General features: G+C 45.7%; 1 protein-coding gene across 4 annotated transcripts in view; it reads left to right on the forward strand.

Moving 5' to 3' along the window:
• The first annotated feature begins 1,101 nt into the window (after positions 1–1,101).
• ZMIZ1 (zinc finger MIZ-type containing 1) overlaps positions 1,102–16,853 on the forward strand; it is a 361,022-nt gene continuing 345,270 nt past the window's right edge. For 3 of the 4 annotated variants that reach the window (XM_075758629.1, XM_075758632.1, XM_075758631.1), the window contains exon 1: positions 1,102–1,382. The gene's annotated coding sequence lies outside the window, so the exon portion shown is untranslated. The remainder of the gene's footprint in view (positions 1,383–16,853) is intronic. The other variant, XM_075758630.1, reaches the window with a different exon arrangement.

Here is a 16,853-nt window from a genome sequence, read left to right on the forward strand (position 1 = left end):
GTGACCAGCGAAGAGCTGCACAGTGCTGTTTAAATTGCTTATCTTAATTGCATAATCTAACAAGCCCCGTTGGAGCAGGGGTGAATATATTAGGCTTATTAACAACTCATCATAAAATATTGATTGTCCTGGAAGTGTTTTATCAAGGGGAAGAGAAGTCGAGGGAGTTGTTTTTTAGCAGATTGGTGCTCGTCAGACAAGGACGGTTTCTTGTTATTTTCTCCCTGGAAATTGGGCTGGATTTCCTGAGGAGAAGAGGGAAGAAAAAAAAAAAAAAGACAACCAACCCCCAAACCCACGCCCTATTGTTAGCGCCGCGGGCCGCGCTCAGGGCGGCCGGGGGGGGGGCTCGGTCTCTACCGGCCCAGCCCGCCCCCCCCCCCCCCCCCCGCCGGCGGGGCCGCCTCCTGGGCCCGCCCCGCCGGGCACCGCCGCCCGCCCGCCCGGCTTCCCCGGCAGAGCCCCGCTGGCGGGCGGGGACCCCCGGGAGGACCCCGCTCCTACCTGGGTGGCGGGAGCTCTGGGCTCCGCACATAACAGCGGCCCCGAGGGCGGCGATGGTGGCAATAAATGGGGGGGGGGGTGTCGCCTAAAGTGAAATACACGGAGCAGCGGGATATCTCGGCGTTCCCCTGTAATCCCCCTGCCCGCCCGGTAGTTCCTCCCATCCCCGTAAAAATTCTCCCGTGAACACGGTACAGACGGAAGCGTCGCATGCTTCAGAGTATAGTGGGTCCAGGGTGGTTTTCCCCTATTTAATAACACAAAAATACAGAAGGGAGGATAGGTATTCTCCCGCTTTCAGTTTCCAGAGTGGAAGGGTTTCTGAGTGCCTGGTATTCAGGAAGACTAAACCGAGAATCCCCGCCTTAAAATATACTGTAAGACAATATTTGTATTTTAACTCGTATCTAAGATTTTTAACTTTGTGTGATTTGCGGGGTGGTGCGGGGGTGCGGGGGGAGAGGGAAAGGGAGAGGGCGAAGGAAAGAACATCCCTGTAGGAGGCAGCTCCCTTTCAGATAGGAATCTGGGACAGATTTTGCCAGCAGCCACAAAGCATGGCCCTTTGGTAATAGAATAGCCAATGTAATTTGACACTTCAACTTGCTGTGCTCTCTGCTAGTTGATTCACTTACTCACCCACTAACATTGAGCTCCTTTTCACTGTCTGTGGGCAAGGGGAAAAAAAAAAAAAAAGGAGGGGGGGAGAGAAAGAAAGAAAAAGCCGGGGGGGGGGGAGAAGGAAGAAAGGGGGGGAATAAAAAAATTTATATATTTAAAAATACCCGAGTAGAGCTGCAAATCAGTTGGGGAGAGAGGATTTTGCCTGCCTTCTTCCTTATTATTTTGCTGCTGCAAGGCTGCTTTGCAATCTGTAGGTAAGTTTCGCGTCTATTTGCGCTCCCTGCTCGCACCTCCCCGTTCGCGGCCGGGCAGGGGTTGCGTCTCGGCGGAGCAGAAACAATGGAGCGGCCACGCTGGGGAAATAGGTGTAGAGGGGAAAAGAAAAATACATATTTATTCTGCGAGGGGAGAAAATGTGCGGAGACTTCTTAAAGGGGCAGGCTGTCCCCGCCGGGGGAGCGGGGCGAAGGCGGGCGGGGAGCCGCGGAGCCGGGCCCGGCGGCGGGGAGGCGGCTCTCCCCGGGAAATGCCCTTCCCGGGCCGGCCGCGGGGCCGCGGGGGGAACCCGGCCCGGGTCTAACTTGTAGCAGCCGCGACACGGGGCGGGCGGGCGTCGGAGCAGCCGCAAAAACAAAGGGGGCTGCGGGGGCCGGGGCGGTGGCTGCCCCCGGCCGGGGCGAGCGCCGTCGGGGCGGGCGGGCGGGTTGGAGCCCCGCGGCTCGGGGAGTGCGTGGCCGCCCGGCTGCGTGTGCGTGCCCGGCCGCGTGTGTTGGGCTGGGGAGACGCGTGGGGGAGCTTGCGCCTGTTTTCCGGGCTCCGGGAAGCTTGCCTGGGTGTAAATTCCTTGTGTCTGGGTTTTGAGAGCCAGTTGGGACCGGGGCCTCTCTCGCCAGGCAGGAGGAAGGAGCAGCCCCCCCTCCCTCTCTCCGCTCCCTCCCCCCGGTGCATCTGTCCAGGAAGCCGCCGGGGCGGAGGGGAGGGGGCGCGGGGGCAGAGGGCCGGCGGGGGGGGGGGGCCGGCCCGGCCCGGCCGCCGCTGCCTGCCGCTCGCCCGCCCGCCCGCCTTTGTGCGAGGGGCGCGGGGGAAGCGCTTCCAGGGCGGCTGGCGGAGCTGCTCGCGGGGAGAGGGGGAATGGCAGTCAGCTAAAAGACACTTCAGGAATGTAAACATAAAAATAGGAGCCATCCAGCCACGCTTTTATTCCCCCCGTGCCGCTCGGGATAGCGCTCTGGGCTGGCTCGGTAGCGGGGAAGGAGTAAGGCAGCTTGTGCCGGGGGAGGAAGTTGTTACTATAATCGGGTTTTTTAGACTGTAAACTTTGTTTTGCACGTGTAAAGTTTAATTTTGGTGCTACCGTGGAGGCTGCGACGAGGGGCACCGGACTGGGGGGGCGGCTCGGGTTTTCTCCTCCGAGTGCACCCCCGTGACCGTGGTTACTAAAGGTGAAATGTGCCCGGCGGTGGAAGCGTGACCCCCGCATCGCGGCGAAACGGCTTTTGTCTGGGGTTGTCGGGGTCCCGCTAAACAGTTACGGCAGCTGCACAAATGATTACAAATTGCAGCCACATAGGCAGTTTATTGAGACTGAAGCGAACTTAAGGAATAGCTCTGCATTGCCGTCCGATTGTGCGCGGTGTATATTTTTGTGCTTCGGTTAATAATCTGCAAACGGCTTAATGGCTCTGTAGTGCCAGAGGAATTGGTTTTCTCCATTTACTTCGGCAGGCCTGAGTGAAGCTGGTGTCTGACTGCTTTTTTCAATGCATTGACATGAGAGAAGAGGATTTAACTTGGCAGCCTGAACAAATGCTCTATCAAAGGTTTCCTAAGAGACAGTAGGAGAGCGGGGGAGATGAATGACCTGGGGTAGTTTTAGGGTGCTACCTATGCAAGCTTTCTTTTAAATATGAAATGGCCATTTAGGACTCTGAATAAAACTGCGCGCATCAGAAAGGCGACAGGCTTATAAAATTTAAAAGGGCAAAAGCCCATTAATGCTGTGGCAAAGCTTTGGCTCCCGGCTCTGGTTGAGTAGTTCCAACTGCCTTGAAGTGCCAGAGCTTTTAAGGAACCTTTAGCAACAGCTTCTCTCTAGCTGCAATATGGACCTTGGCCTTGCGCACGGGAAGGTTAATGGTGCGGCCTCTCCTCCCCAGGCAGGGGAGCGAAGGCGAGGGCTGCAGGCGTAAGGGCACCGGGGTAACCCAGAGGTGATGGAAAACCGGGGGGCGGGGGGGGAAGAGCGAGCCCTACGCTGGGGTGTGTGGCTAAAACCTCTTACTGGTGGGAACCTGCTCAGGTCGTGATGCTGGGGCACTGCTGTAGCACGGTGGCAGAACTCTAACTCAGAAGTATTACCAGCACCAGCAGAAAAGTTTTGCAGAGGAATATAGCAAAACTAAACACTGCTGACGGGAGAATAAGGATTCTTCTAAAAAACATAGTTGGTCTTGGATTCAAACCTCCACTTCCTTCTCTCGACTGGGGGAAACTGTAGTACGGCATCAATCTTCTCTTGGCGGGGCCTGGTGCAGGTCTGTGAATGCCAGAAGACTCGCTCTGACCTTTTTCTGTTCAAGTTGAGGATGTTGAAACACCAGCCATCAAACAAAAGACACATTGAAAGCAAGATCTGCAATGGAGCACGTGTGACTTTGAGGCTAGTTGAGTGCATTTGGTGACTGTTTTCCTCGGAGTTTGGGGTGGGGGAAGGAGAAGGAAAAGGCTGCTTATTTTTAAAATGAGGCTATGGAAAACATGACTTGAAATCCTCTGAATATCCCACAGTTAAGGACCTTTCTTGTTTTTATCTTTACTTTTTAAATGCCATCTTAAAATGTCTTGATGTCTGCTTTTTTTACATGTGTATCTGTAGTTGTCAAATTACAAAAAGACTATTTTTCCTGTGAGTGTGAGGAGGACCAGGAGTTTTGCAGAATCTCCCACATTAAAAAAAAAAAAAAACAACCCACAAGCTTTTTTTTTTTTTTAAAAAGGTGTCTTTAGGATTACATTTTAAAACAATGAAAAATTTCCGGGGATTTAATTGGCAGATTGTGATTTTTATCTGCTCAGGATGACACTATCTCAAAAGGTGGCTGATTTGAAGATTATTCTGTAAATTGTAATTTAAATTTACTTTGGGCTTTGAGAATTTAAAAAGAACGCCCTCGGGACCAGTCAATATAGGTATCTAACCTGCCAATGACACTGATGTCAACGTGGACAGATGCTTTTATTGTTTACATTGTTTACAGTCTGCAGTACCTTAAATAAACGTTGATCATGATTAGAAACAATAATTGAGTCTGTGGCAAAGGATCAATGAAAACTTTGTTTCAGGAAAGAAGTGAGTTGCTGTGTATATATACAGAGAGTGTTTTGTGCTGTCTGAGATGAAATAAAACTGTGATCTTAATGCGGCATACAGTTCTGTTTTTAGAATACTTTAAGAAACCCACAAAAGATAATAGATCAATTTCTGCATCATCTGAAAGATTTGTCCTGATCAGCAGTGGTTATGGGGGGTGGAAAGGAGAGGAGGCTTTGTAGCACATTTCCATTCATAACTTTTCTTGGGAGTTGCTTGCCCTTTACCCCAAATCTCTTCCACTTTTGTAGGCTCCAAAGGTTTTGTGTCAAGAAAAAGAAAGAAAAAAACAAAAACCCAAACAAAACCAAAAAAACTCCACAAACAAGAAAAACACCAAACACAACACACAAACCCTCACGGATGGCAGTTACATCACTGATACTATAGTTGGAGACAATGTTGGCTGTTTTTTTAGCAACTTGATGTTTGTACTAGCAGCCTGGAAAGCCTGGTTTCTCTCCTGAAAAGGAAGAAAAATAGATCCCAGAAAGGAAACAAAGTTGGAATTAATTTTGCCTTCCACAACGTTGTTGATAGGCTTCAGGACAATGGGGATCCGGCCTTTTTCCAGTCGCGCAGAAGATAACATGACCATGAGAAATGGATGTAGTGGCTGGCCCGGAGCTCGTGGTGCCTGCCGTGCTGCTGTAACAACGTGGGTGATCAAACGCTGCCGAGGCAGTGAGCTGAGATTGTTACGGCTTTACCTGGGAAGCCTGTTTCTCATAAATAAGTAGGACCTGCAGTTAATGCCTGTGGTAACAAATTTGACCACTATGCAATTGGCTGATTTGTTCACTCCTAGTTAGACCAATTTTTGTGAAATCCTATCCTGTATTACAGCAAAGCAGCAAGAATATTGCTGAGGAGTTTAGAGTTGGTTTATGCCTGTTCTTGTCAACGGTTGTGGGACGAGGAACACGAGCCCTCTTAATCCATTTAGATGTGCTTTATGGGAAAGCATAGTGAACATCAGTGCAGACCACCACCGATGGGAACTGGTACACCTCCTGCTCTAATATTGTATGTTTTTCTTTCACTGAATTTAGGTGTGTGTATGTAAGCTTCCTGCTGATAAGTTGAGGCTGTCACTGGTGTTAGAAATAATTTCTGTTTTAAAATGGTGTTTTTGGCTTAAAACCAAAAGGTTTCTAAATTGAAATGCTGCTTTGTCATATTCCCCCCCCCCCCCCCACTTTTCTAAAAGCAAAAACTTCTTCTGTAGCAATTCTCAATTTCTTTATTTCCATTGGGTTTCACATGATCATTAGCATTCAGCTTGGTTAGCGTTAGAATATTTTAAAGGTGATATAGGCTGCAAGAGAAATGTCCAGGCAATGGGTTGTAATGGATCTCTACAGCTTGACTGTTGGAGGCAGTAGTGTATTATGAGAGTAGGAGATGGTCTTACACTTGTTAAGTGTTATTTTTGGTTCCAGTAGTTTAAGATACACTGAAGTTTAAATCGCCTGCAAAGGTGAGGGTTGTTGGCTTAGGTACAGTGCCAGTACCCTTCCCTTTATGGAGCAGGGCAAGTTTGTATGGGTATTATGTTATCTAGTGGAAACATGAAAGTTGTTCTTAGGCAGAAAAAAATCACTTTCCATCTAATTTCTCCTGTAAGTGCCAACAGAAATTATGTTACTCCATAGGGAGTGACTCATTCTTAAAAGAACCTGCCCTTCTGAAGGCCTACATAGGTGATGATTTGATGCAGGTCACCTATAGTTTCCTTCAGTTGCTTATTCTTTTTAGACTTGTAGCAGAGGATGGAAGAAATAACTTGTACTCCTGTACTGAATCCTGGAACAGCCAAACGCAGTCCCTTCCAATAGGGAAGGGGTGAAGGTTGATGCTTTTTTAAATAAGGTTTAGGATCTAATGAAATATCCAAGCTCGAAAAGAGGCTTCTGTCCTTTCCATGGATAATTCAATAAATTGAGCTGGTTTGTATTTTGTCTAGTGTATTAATATTGAGGTAGTCACATACGAGCTATCATGTTAACGTTCCATTAAGATAAATGTGGGAAGTATATCCCTTGGTAAGCCAGCATTTGTTTTGACTCTATGGAGCAGCTTTGAATTGATTCCCAAAGTGAAGCAGGAAGGTTATTGGCCCGACATGGAGGGGGAGGGAGGAAAAAAAGTCACTCAAAAGCCATTAATATGCACGACGTTACAAACCTGTGGAAATGTCATAAAACCGTGGATTTGGATTGCCCCTGCTGCTCATTGTTTCTTACTTTATTTCTTTTTTCTTTTTTTTTTTCCTTCCCTGACTTAAGGCATATATGTCAGTAGATGGTGGAGAGCTGATTTATAAAACCGAAATCCTTATGCTAGCACATCCTTCTCCAGTCCTATGAAACTTATACAAGCTATCCTCTGGCTGCCTCATCCATAGGTAGTGGTGTTATCCTCTCCCTGTAGAGCCACATTCCAGTTTCTTGGTAGGCAGTATTGGCTGTGAACACCAAGAGACCATGGTTAGTCTGAGGTCCACCTACCCCCCCCCCCCCCCCCCCCCCCGGAGAAAAGCAGCACTGCTGTGGGTCTGACTTCAGAAGTGGGAGCAACTCTGACCTATAGATAATATGAATGTGTCGTCAAAGCGTGAGAATGAAGCCACAGACTTTGTGCATCTGATAGTGTCATGCAAAACTGGCATGGGAGTTGTTTGTCGTCATCATGTGGTCGTCTCAAATCTTTCTTGTTCTGATGTTCTAAACTCTGTGTCTGGCAACCCGTAAAGTCTTCTGGTGACTTAATTTGGAAGTCAGTCTGGTCAGGACAGGGTTCACTACAGAAAGCGAAGTGCATCTAATGTACAAATGTAGATAAACTCTGTCCCACTCATATTGTAGCTCTTTTTACCTGTAAAAGATCATTTGCCACCTTTGCAAAACATACATGCTTGAGGATTTGAAGAAATACATTGACAACAAGTTTGAGTTGTCTTTTGGATTTTTTAAAATTTATTTATTTTTCCTTGGAGACTGCAGAGCTGCAACGATTGACTGGCTGGCAAAGTGAATGGTATCCATCTCTTGGAGATTTCTAGATAGTCTCATAACTAATCAGAAGGGTTTATTTATTGGGGCTGCAGTGACATAGATATATGACAGAATAGTAGGGGCTTCAATTGGCCATTTAGTAGCAAAAACAGTTCCCTTGATGAATATCTGCCTGTTTCTTGGCTGTATTCCTGATTCCCTCTGAGAACAGCAGAGCCTTTTAGGCTGCTCCTGTCTCTTCATCAGTAAATTCTGAAGTGCAGGTTTCTCTTCCTCTCTTGTTTTGGAACACCCATTCCAAAACCAGACGAACTAATCAAATACAGGCTTACTGTGTAAAGAAGGGCATCGTGGGATGGGGAACAGTGCAGGGCAATGTCGAGGCTGACTTACTGCTGGGCACCTGGCGCATGAGAGGGTTTGAAATTGGACTTCCCTGGGTCTCGCACTCATGCTCGGAAGGAGGGTTTTCCCCAGTCTACCTTGCCAAAGGTAGAAATCATCTTAAACTTGTAAGGTTTCTTAAAAGTTTTCTTTAGTGTATTGCTGAAGCTTAGACCCTTCGCCTACACTCTTCTCTTGGGCGTGCTTTGGGTTGTTGTCCAACACTCACCTGGTAGATGTGCCTCCTCGAGCTCAAAGGTCACCATATGCCTTTGGTTATTTTAGAGGTGCGTGTGTGTGACGGGGGGGAAAAAGCCTCACCACAAAAAGGTTGAGTTGAGAGTGAGGAAAGGCTCATGTCGTCAGTTGCAGGACCCATACCTACAGTCACTCTCCCGAGGAAGCAAGAGAAACTCCCCGTCCGGCTGCCCCAGTGCCCAGTTTCAGTGGTACTTCTGTTCACGCAGCCAGAAGGTGAGATGCTCCCATAGATGGTTTGAAAACCTTGCATGTTGTTGCTTTAACGTAAACCCTAGTCTTTCCTTAGCATTGCAAATATATGTAAAGTTTTGACTGCTGTAAATGACAAAAAAACCTTACAAACAAATTTTCTTAGAGACTGTTTCTGCTTAAAATACAAGTTCCTGCAGCTAGCTTACTTTGAAAACAAGCACTGACACTTTTTCATTTTAAAGCTATAATATATTCATAGGTCAATGAAAGACCCATTTGGTTGTCTCCCGTCGTGTGTCCATCCGTCCCCCTGTCTGTCTCCCCCCAAAAAAAAAGGCAGGAGAAAAGCTTTAAAAAGCGGTTGTAGAGACTTTGTTGACATTGAATTCTCGGAAGAGCAGTTTGTTTATATATCTGTCTATATACGAAAGAGAGAAGGGTTTATTATCCCGCAGGTTTGCAGTGGGGAAGAAGAATGATGTGGATGTCAGGCAGTCTACCCAATCTCTTGGTGTCCTTCTTGTAAATTCTGCGTTTGTTTAATGCTCTTATAACCCTTTTCCCGGCAGTGGGATCACAGAAGTTAACTTGTTTACAGCTGGTATACAGCTTATGTTGGCCTCCCTTATGGCAACCCAATGCTTCCCCCAAGCCTTTTCAAAGAAAGCTTTTCTTCCCTCCTCCACTTAGCACAGGTTGATGCACTTTACATTTGATTAAACAATTTTTTTTGAAGACTGGAATGCTTGTTCTTAAAAAGACTCTGGGCCAGTGAACTGTCGGCCTGGAAATGCTCTTGGGATCTTGACTGTCTGCATGTTCAGTTTGCTATTCCTCAGGTGCTTTACAAATCCATGAAGTCCCACCTTGCCGCTGAGATATAGATACTCTCTCTTTCACAGAAAATCAAGACACCGAGTTGCAGTGGGTACCTGTGTGAAAACGTGGGTAGCAATTCTGGGACTGAAAATGTGAATTCAATGTGTGGTGAACTCGCAAGGCTGTTTCTCTACAAACTAGTGTTCGGCTTCGTCCCATTCACAAGTCCTTTCTTGCTTCGAAGAGTTCTACTCTGATGCATCTCAGCTGGCGAGACTTAAAGAAGCTATCAGTCTTTCTTTAGGAAATTTGCTTCGGGAACTATACTCCTATCTTTTCCTGTCCTCCTCTCAAGTATGAGATTTCTCCCAAAATTTACATCACTGTTTTAAGAAATGTTGGGTTGCAGTCCAGCTGGATTTTGTTACCATTAGACATGGGACCCTACTAACTTTCCAACTGAATGCATAGCTTTGGCTTTTGGCACTGTAAAACTCTGACATCTCGCACATTAAAATCATAACAGTATTATGTAAGGAGAAGTTATTTCGGGTCACGAGTGGAGCCTTCGAAGGCTTGGTTAAAGCAGCCTTGCGAGTTAAAACATTTGGGCTTGCATCCTCTTCCCACAGCTTTGTGACGGCGTAAGCGTACGGGTGGTGTGTCCTTTCCCGGTTGGCTGCCCTCGCCTTTGCTGTGGCTGCGGTGCTGGCTCTGAACTGCCTCTGCCGCAACGATTCACGCTGCTCCGGGGACCCCTCGGGGGGAGGCTCAGCCTTGCTCCAGACCCTGGCTTTCACCCTCATCGCTGCCTTGGGGTGGGACTGGAAGGAGAAACCGTGGGGCTCTGTGACCCAGCTGCTCTGGGCTCTGCAGCAGCGGGGGGACAGGAGTTGCGTGGGAAGATGGATACCCAGAAAGGCTTCGAAACCCAGATAAACAAAGTCCCACTTCTGCAGCGGGCACCCGCTTGTTCATGTGTAACGCAGGAGTCGCCCTTTCAGTTGGCCTTGTTATTCTTCACAAAAGGACAAGTAAAACTATGACAGCAGTTGGTCACCAGCGAGTGACAGAGTGCAGAATAAATGTGGGAAACCCTTGGAAATGTTTGTTAATAACAAATACTTAATCCTGGTGTTTAACAAAGATACAGCTTACACATGAAAGATGCCGTACTCGGACTTTTCTGAGCAGCATAGACGCTTACCTTCAAGACCAAACCTTGCATACCAAGGGATCCTTGGGTACGAATTACAGATAAAGGGAAGGCCATTCAGACCTTGTTTATACTTCAGAAGGAGTCAGCAACAGGACACAAGATAAATATTTTAAAAAGTTCACATGAAATTGCCCTGTCCTCCGAGGTCTGTGCAGCAGGGAGCGCAGCGGCAATGGGCACCGCTGCTGGTGGCTCTCGCTGTGGAGCAGGACAGGTTGAGAAGGGCAGAAAGGTCCTCCCGAGGTGTAGACCAGATGGTGCTCGGTGCTGCGCAGGCTTGGGCGAAGTGGTGGTTCTTTGCGCAAAGGCTTTGCAAAGGACATGCTGTGGATGGTTAGCAGTTCAGACTCTTTTTGATTAAAATAGATTCTGAAAATATTTGCAATCGTGATTATTCTACTTGTGTTTGTGGCAGATTGTTGTTTGTAAAGTAATTGGTTGACAGGTGCCTGGGAGGTGTGGAGGCTGCAAGGGAGTGGAGGAAGAAGAGGAGGCTGCTGGAGGATCAGAGCCTGGGTTTGAGGAACTGGCTGGGGGGAAGCAGATGGGCACCTTAAATTCAGAACTGTGCTTGTCTTATTCATAAGCAAAATATCAAGGTCGTTTTGTCTCTAAATAAATAGAAAAAAATATGTGAAATTTAGGATTCATCTGTTGAGGTTTCTTTTGATAACTGATTGATATGTGGAGCATCCGTTTTGAAGAGTTGGGGTGTTTCCTCTTAGCTAACCCAGAGCATAACCACTCCCACTGAGCGGTGGTTGGTACACTGGGTTTAGTGCACTGGTTAGTAACGTTTGGATATCTGGCTTCATCGCTATGCTTGGCTGTGGTGGGTCCTCATCCGCCCTGTGGGACACTGGACTGGTACACCTAATATAGCTCTTGTGTCTGTTTGCCCTATAGCTGGGAGCACTAGCCATACGCAGGTAAACATTAACGAGCTGAAATGAGGAGTAAAGTAGTCGAGAGTCAGGCTGCTATTGTGCCGTGCCCAGGCTCTGCCACGGTGACTAAGACGGCGTGATGGTTTCCTTATTGGCCACCATCTGTCTGCTCCTCGCTGGCGCTCAGCCTTGGGGAGCCGGGACCAGCGCCGCCTGCGCAGCACCCAGCGCGGGGAGTCGGGGTCAGGAGGGAGGAGAGCATGATGCCGGGTAGGATTCTGGTCACAGTTGCACGACAGTTTGGACGTTGGATTGGCTTAATCGCTTTAAAAAATAAAAATTCTGAGGCAGTGTTTTCACAGTATTCTAAAAGGTTTTGCATCCTAAATGTGTGTATAAATTATTTATTCGATGCACGAACTTCTTGCAAAACCTTTTGTGAAAGAAAGTCTTGTACCAGCGCCTATTTTTAGAATGTTAGTGTTTTGAAAATTTCAACAAAACTTCTGATGTTTCTGGCAGTTTTATGGTGTCAGATGATTTGAAATTCAGATTTAAAACTCTGAATTTGGTCACCCAAAAAGAAACAGCATGTCAGTGTAGAGTCTTAGTCCTTTGTCTGAAATTGCAGCCATGGCCCTCAATGCCTCTTTCTCAGTAAAGAGAAATGTAAATCAAAAATACTTGTAATGTTGCCAGCATCTTGTCCTAGCAGCGTATTAAATCATAAAATGAAGAAACATAGTATCTATCCCCTGTCATGTGAAAAATATATTTTTAAGTATATCTTTGCTCTATTCATGCTCCTCAGTGTGTGTGAATTTATGCTTTATTTTGCTGTAGAAACTGGTAGCCAGCTTGACCTGATAAACTGTTTATAGAAGAAACAAAAGATTGGGGAGTCAAGCTCCCCTTTTCACTATTACACCCAACTTAAGGATAATTTGTAGGAAATGAAAGACGAATGCACGTACGCTAACCTCTCTTAAAGATTGCCTGGTGGCTTTGTTTAATAAGAATAACCCCCCCAAAAGAAACACTGAAGAGGCAGGAATTCTCTGGCGGTTGATCTATTTGTGCTTTTAAAGTAGAGTATTTTTAGCCTGAGATACAAAAATACATACTTTTGTATCCAAAGAGATTGTTGTTTCCATTTATTTTAAAACCCTGGATGGGAAACAAGATGTTAGACCTATTATAATGCCACCCAGTAATTAACATATGCTGGCCTGCCTCTGCCAAGGCTTTCCTATGAGTAATGCAAGTTGCACAAGCCGAGGAGTCAGGTTGTTTGTCAGTGAAGGACCATACATAGACGCGTGAGTGAGCAGATCCTAAAGACATCATCTGAGGATGGGATGTGAATCTGTTTTGAATCTAAGAGCAATTATAGCTTAAATGTCCTCTCGCTGTGGTAGGTTTGGAAAGAAAAATACTTTCTCCTCCCTCCCCCCCCCCCCCCCCCCCCCCCCCCCCCCCAGCTTGCCAGTAAAGTATTTTTTTCTCCAGTATTAAGAAAAACGGGATAATGATTAATGGAGGAAGCTTCAAGTTTTTGGTCGTATGGGATTTTTGTGTGCGGTGGCTCTGAGGTTCTTTTTGTTTGTTTTGCTGTTGGATTTTTTTTTTTTTTTTAATTCCCCAATTCCTGAGTGACTGGAGCCTCGTGCTTTCAACAGTAAGGATCCTGTCTCTGGCTTTGAGAGACATCTGTGCGTTGCAGTCACATCAGGTGAGTGCCAGGTAGTTGGATCCAGCTTTTCCATTTGGATGGACCTTTCGTACCAGAGGAGTGGAGTGACTTAGTTGGCCTGAAATTTTTTTCTCTATGATCACAGCTAACATATGTAACCACTTACTGCGTGTATTCTGTATAGATATGTTACTTCCACCCAAATATATACATTCTGCAGTTACATATAGGAAAGGGATCGGGAGGGGTAGAGTAAAGGCTGAAATAAGACGTACAAAAACATAGGTGAGTTCAGTTTTTGCGTGGTGGATTTTTTTTTTCCTCTGATGAAGTGTATATGACCAATTCAGACCTAATTTCTTAATAAATGTTATGGGAAGACAAATGGATTTAAATGACTGAAGTGCATCCTCAGAACAGTTTGGAGGTCATACATTCTTGAACTCTGAAATGTGCTCCAATTAGTGCTCTATTTAAAAGCAGAGTTTGTTTCTTAACCTGAAAGCAGGCTGTTGCACACCAGCTAATGGTTTAATGTGGCCTCAGAATTAGTGACTGCTCACTTCTGTGCATTTCTCTCAATGTGACCCCATCATCTTGGTTGAAGGGACTGGAACATGGAGTGACAATAGGGTTAATCAATATCTGTATACATTGCAAGTGGTGTTAACTTCCAAACACCAGAGGTTCTTTGGTACTTTATCATTATAGAGTAAAACGCATCATCATTTTTTCCTCTTAAAGTAATGTGTTTATTTTGTAGTTTATATTTTGACACTATCTGTTAAGCTATAAATAAAGCTTGACTGTGACAGTGATGGCCTTCAGGCTACCTTTTGATTGTAAATTCACAATTGTTGTTTTTGCCTTGAGTGCTATTTTCAAGCTGTGCAGCATGGATAGTGTTGAAGAAAAGAACTTAAAATGCAGAAAGTGGGTTTTGGTGTTTAGAGTACTGATTAAACTAGTTTAAGATTGCCAGCCTTAAAATATTCAGCCACCAGAAGCCAGGCCTATAGAATAATTTTAAATAATAATGAACTTGCATTGTTTTGCAAAATCTGCCATTTGGGATTGTTTAGGGTTTGTATTTTGAAGTTTCATCCTGAATCAGGAGCACTAGAAACTCATTAAATAAACAGAGATGCTGTTATAATCAGTTGACTTAAGGAGTTGGAGCTTTAGAGTATGTATGAAAGTAGTATTAGGCTTAGCTCCAGGACTCCTTTTTTACTTTCTGTTGCACTTTGGTGCCATGTTTGGTGATAGTAGGTCCAATTCACACCTGGAGGCTGTTTGCCACCCTCTTTCAAAGCAGGGTGGTGCAATTGGTAGTCATGCTTAGTTAACATTGCTCACGCAGCATCTTGTGGCTCCCCAAAAAGTTAAGTAAGGACTGCAGTGGGTCAGAACTTTTTCACTTGCAAATTCTTAATGTCTAGAAAACACACTGGGATCTCTTAAAACTGATGTAAAAGCTGTTTCCCCCTCCGCTGCCGTTACTCTAAAATGGGCAGATTCAGCAGATTTTTGGGAGATGCTGGAAAACCTGGCTAGTCTAAGGGGGAAAAAGCTGGCAGGGAAAATAGGTGGTGAGAAAAGTGTAGCTGGATTTACTGCCTTCTCGACATTTTGGCCATAGAAAGTGAAAGTGCTGAATTTGTGTTAATATAGTTATTGTGCATTCAAATACCTGTCGGAAGGCTTTGTGATCTATGGGTACTATTTTTATCTTCATTTACAAATCAGCAGGTGTTCACAGGTCTGTCGGACATCCATCCTTTGGAAGCATTTATGAGTAAATGTTTCTGGCTGTCATAATTTTGGTTGGTCAAGACCATGTTAATTGCTGCTGCTCTGTGCAGTTGTTCTAACATTTAAATGCTGCCTGTGCATAGGTTTGATTAAAATTACATCTCTAGGTGCACGCTAAATACCTTTGATACCTCACCTACAAACAACTGTAGAATTGTTGGTGGGAATGACAGCTGCAGGCAATAAACGAGGACAGTAATAGAAGTCTCAGTGCTGGAGAGAGCATCATAAATCATGAGGCGAGAGCAGTGTGTGCGCCGACAAATTGGTGAGCAGCTGCAAACAGCGTTTTCCAGGTAAGAATTATTGCACTTGCTCCTGCTATAACTGCTCAGAAACCACCTCTTCCTTGTATGTGGGTGACTTTACCCCTGCATGGGTAGTCACAGTGGTGCAAGCTGCTGGGCTCCAGTATTTTGAGTGGGAATGGTAAGTGTTGTGTGTGGCATAAGCTACCTATTGTACACTGGACCTTGGTTTTCATCCCAGGTGTGTTCAACTGTGAGGTTTCTCTTTCTGGGATGAAAATCCCCATGCTTTTTGCAGCTGACAAGTTATTTTATTTAGTTTCCTCAGAGACTTCGGAAAAGTGTTCTTGACAGGTGGAGAGAAGGGCACATACTTGGTTTTAAACCAGCTTGCTTTGGTAGCCCTTGTTGGGAGGAGATGCATATGCCTTTAAAAAAAAAAAAAAAGCTGGAATGATGCTGTTTAAGTAAGGGAGAGAACAATCTAGTCACCCAGAAAACAATCTTAGTCTTCTACTGTGAGAGAAATGAAAACGATTTTAATGAAATAATGATAGGAAGCAGATGGCAAAGAGCTAGCAACTGAAATATTTTTTGAACACTAAAAAATAAGTGTCAAACACATGTCCCATATTGTAATTATAGCTAACAGCATAACATGACAGAATATGTTTTAAAATGTTGGAGTCTTTTTTCCTATATAAATTCAACCTTAATCTGTCGTTTTTTGGTTAATTGACTTAAATCTTGATAAAATCAAGAAGACTTCAAGCTTAGAAGCTTTGACGGCCAGGAAGTTATTGCCGTTTTCCCTAGGCAAGTGAATTTGAGACCAGTGCCATGCTCGAGAGAGGTACTGCCGTTGGCAGACATTCATAGCTTTAATATGCAGTCTTGGAAGGCTACCTGTTTAAACTCATGTGCTTTCAGTTTGTCTGTGACAGGAGAAAAGTTGCTAACACCCGTGAGCTTTTTGTGATTGCAGTGGGCAGGGCAGCTCCAGCCCTGGGGAGCTGGGTGGCTCCTCCTGGCTGCCTGCCTTGGGGAGAGGGCACACAGGTTCCAAATGCAGCGGTCCTGTATACACCAGGAGCTGTAAAGCACTGCTGCTTCTGCTGTTACTGTAGATGTGATGGCAGTGAAGTATGCCTGGCAGTGGTGTCCTGTCCCCGCTGTAGAAGCTGCACTTGGGTATCTACAAGGAGTTGAGATGATACTTTCAGTTTTGCTGTACCATGCTTATGGTTAGATTGCAGTTTTCTTCCTCTGGTACTTTTAACTGTTTGCTCAAATCATACAAATAAAACATTCCTAAGAAATGGTCCTTTAAACAGAATCATTTAAATATGGGGTAAGCATGGGTTCCAGTTTATACCCCCACCCACCACCCCCCCAATGGGCAGCAGGATCAGGTCACTGATTGAGAAAAGGCTTTTGGGTTTTTGTGATGTTTTTAGTTTTCTTTTGTGTGGCTGGTTTCTTTTTGTTGTTTATTTTCTTGTTGAGGTTCATTTTCAGCTGAATTAGCTACGATTGATACTGCTGTCTGCATGACTGCCTGGTTTCTGTATCAATGAAAGGCACCCTTGGGAACACCTCAGCCAGGCTGGTGGGAGGGTGTCGTGGTTTAACCCCAGCCGGCAGCTCAGCACCACGCAGCCGCTCACTCGCTCCCCCCCGGTGGGATGGGGGAGAGAATTGGAAGGGTAAAAGTGAGAAAACTCGTGGATTGAGATAAAGACAGTTTAATAGGGAAAACAAAAGCTGCACACACAGGCAAAGCAACGCAAGGAATTCATTCACTGCTGCCCATCGTCAGG

This window comes from Balearica regulorum, chromosome 7 (genome assembly GCF_011004875.1).
Source record: "Balearica regulorum gibbericeps isolate bBalReg1 chromosome 7, bBalReg1.pri, whole genome shotgun sequence".
In the NCBI taxonomy this organism is placed as follows: Eukaryota; Metazoa; Chordata; class Aves; order Gruiformes; family Gruidae; genus Balearica; species Balearica regulorum.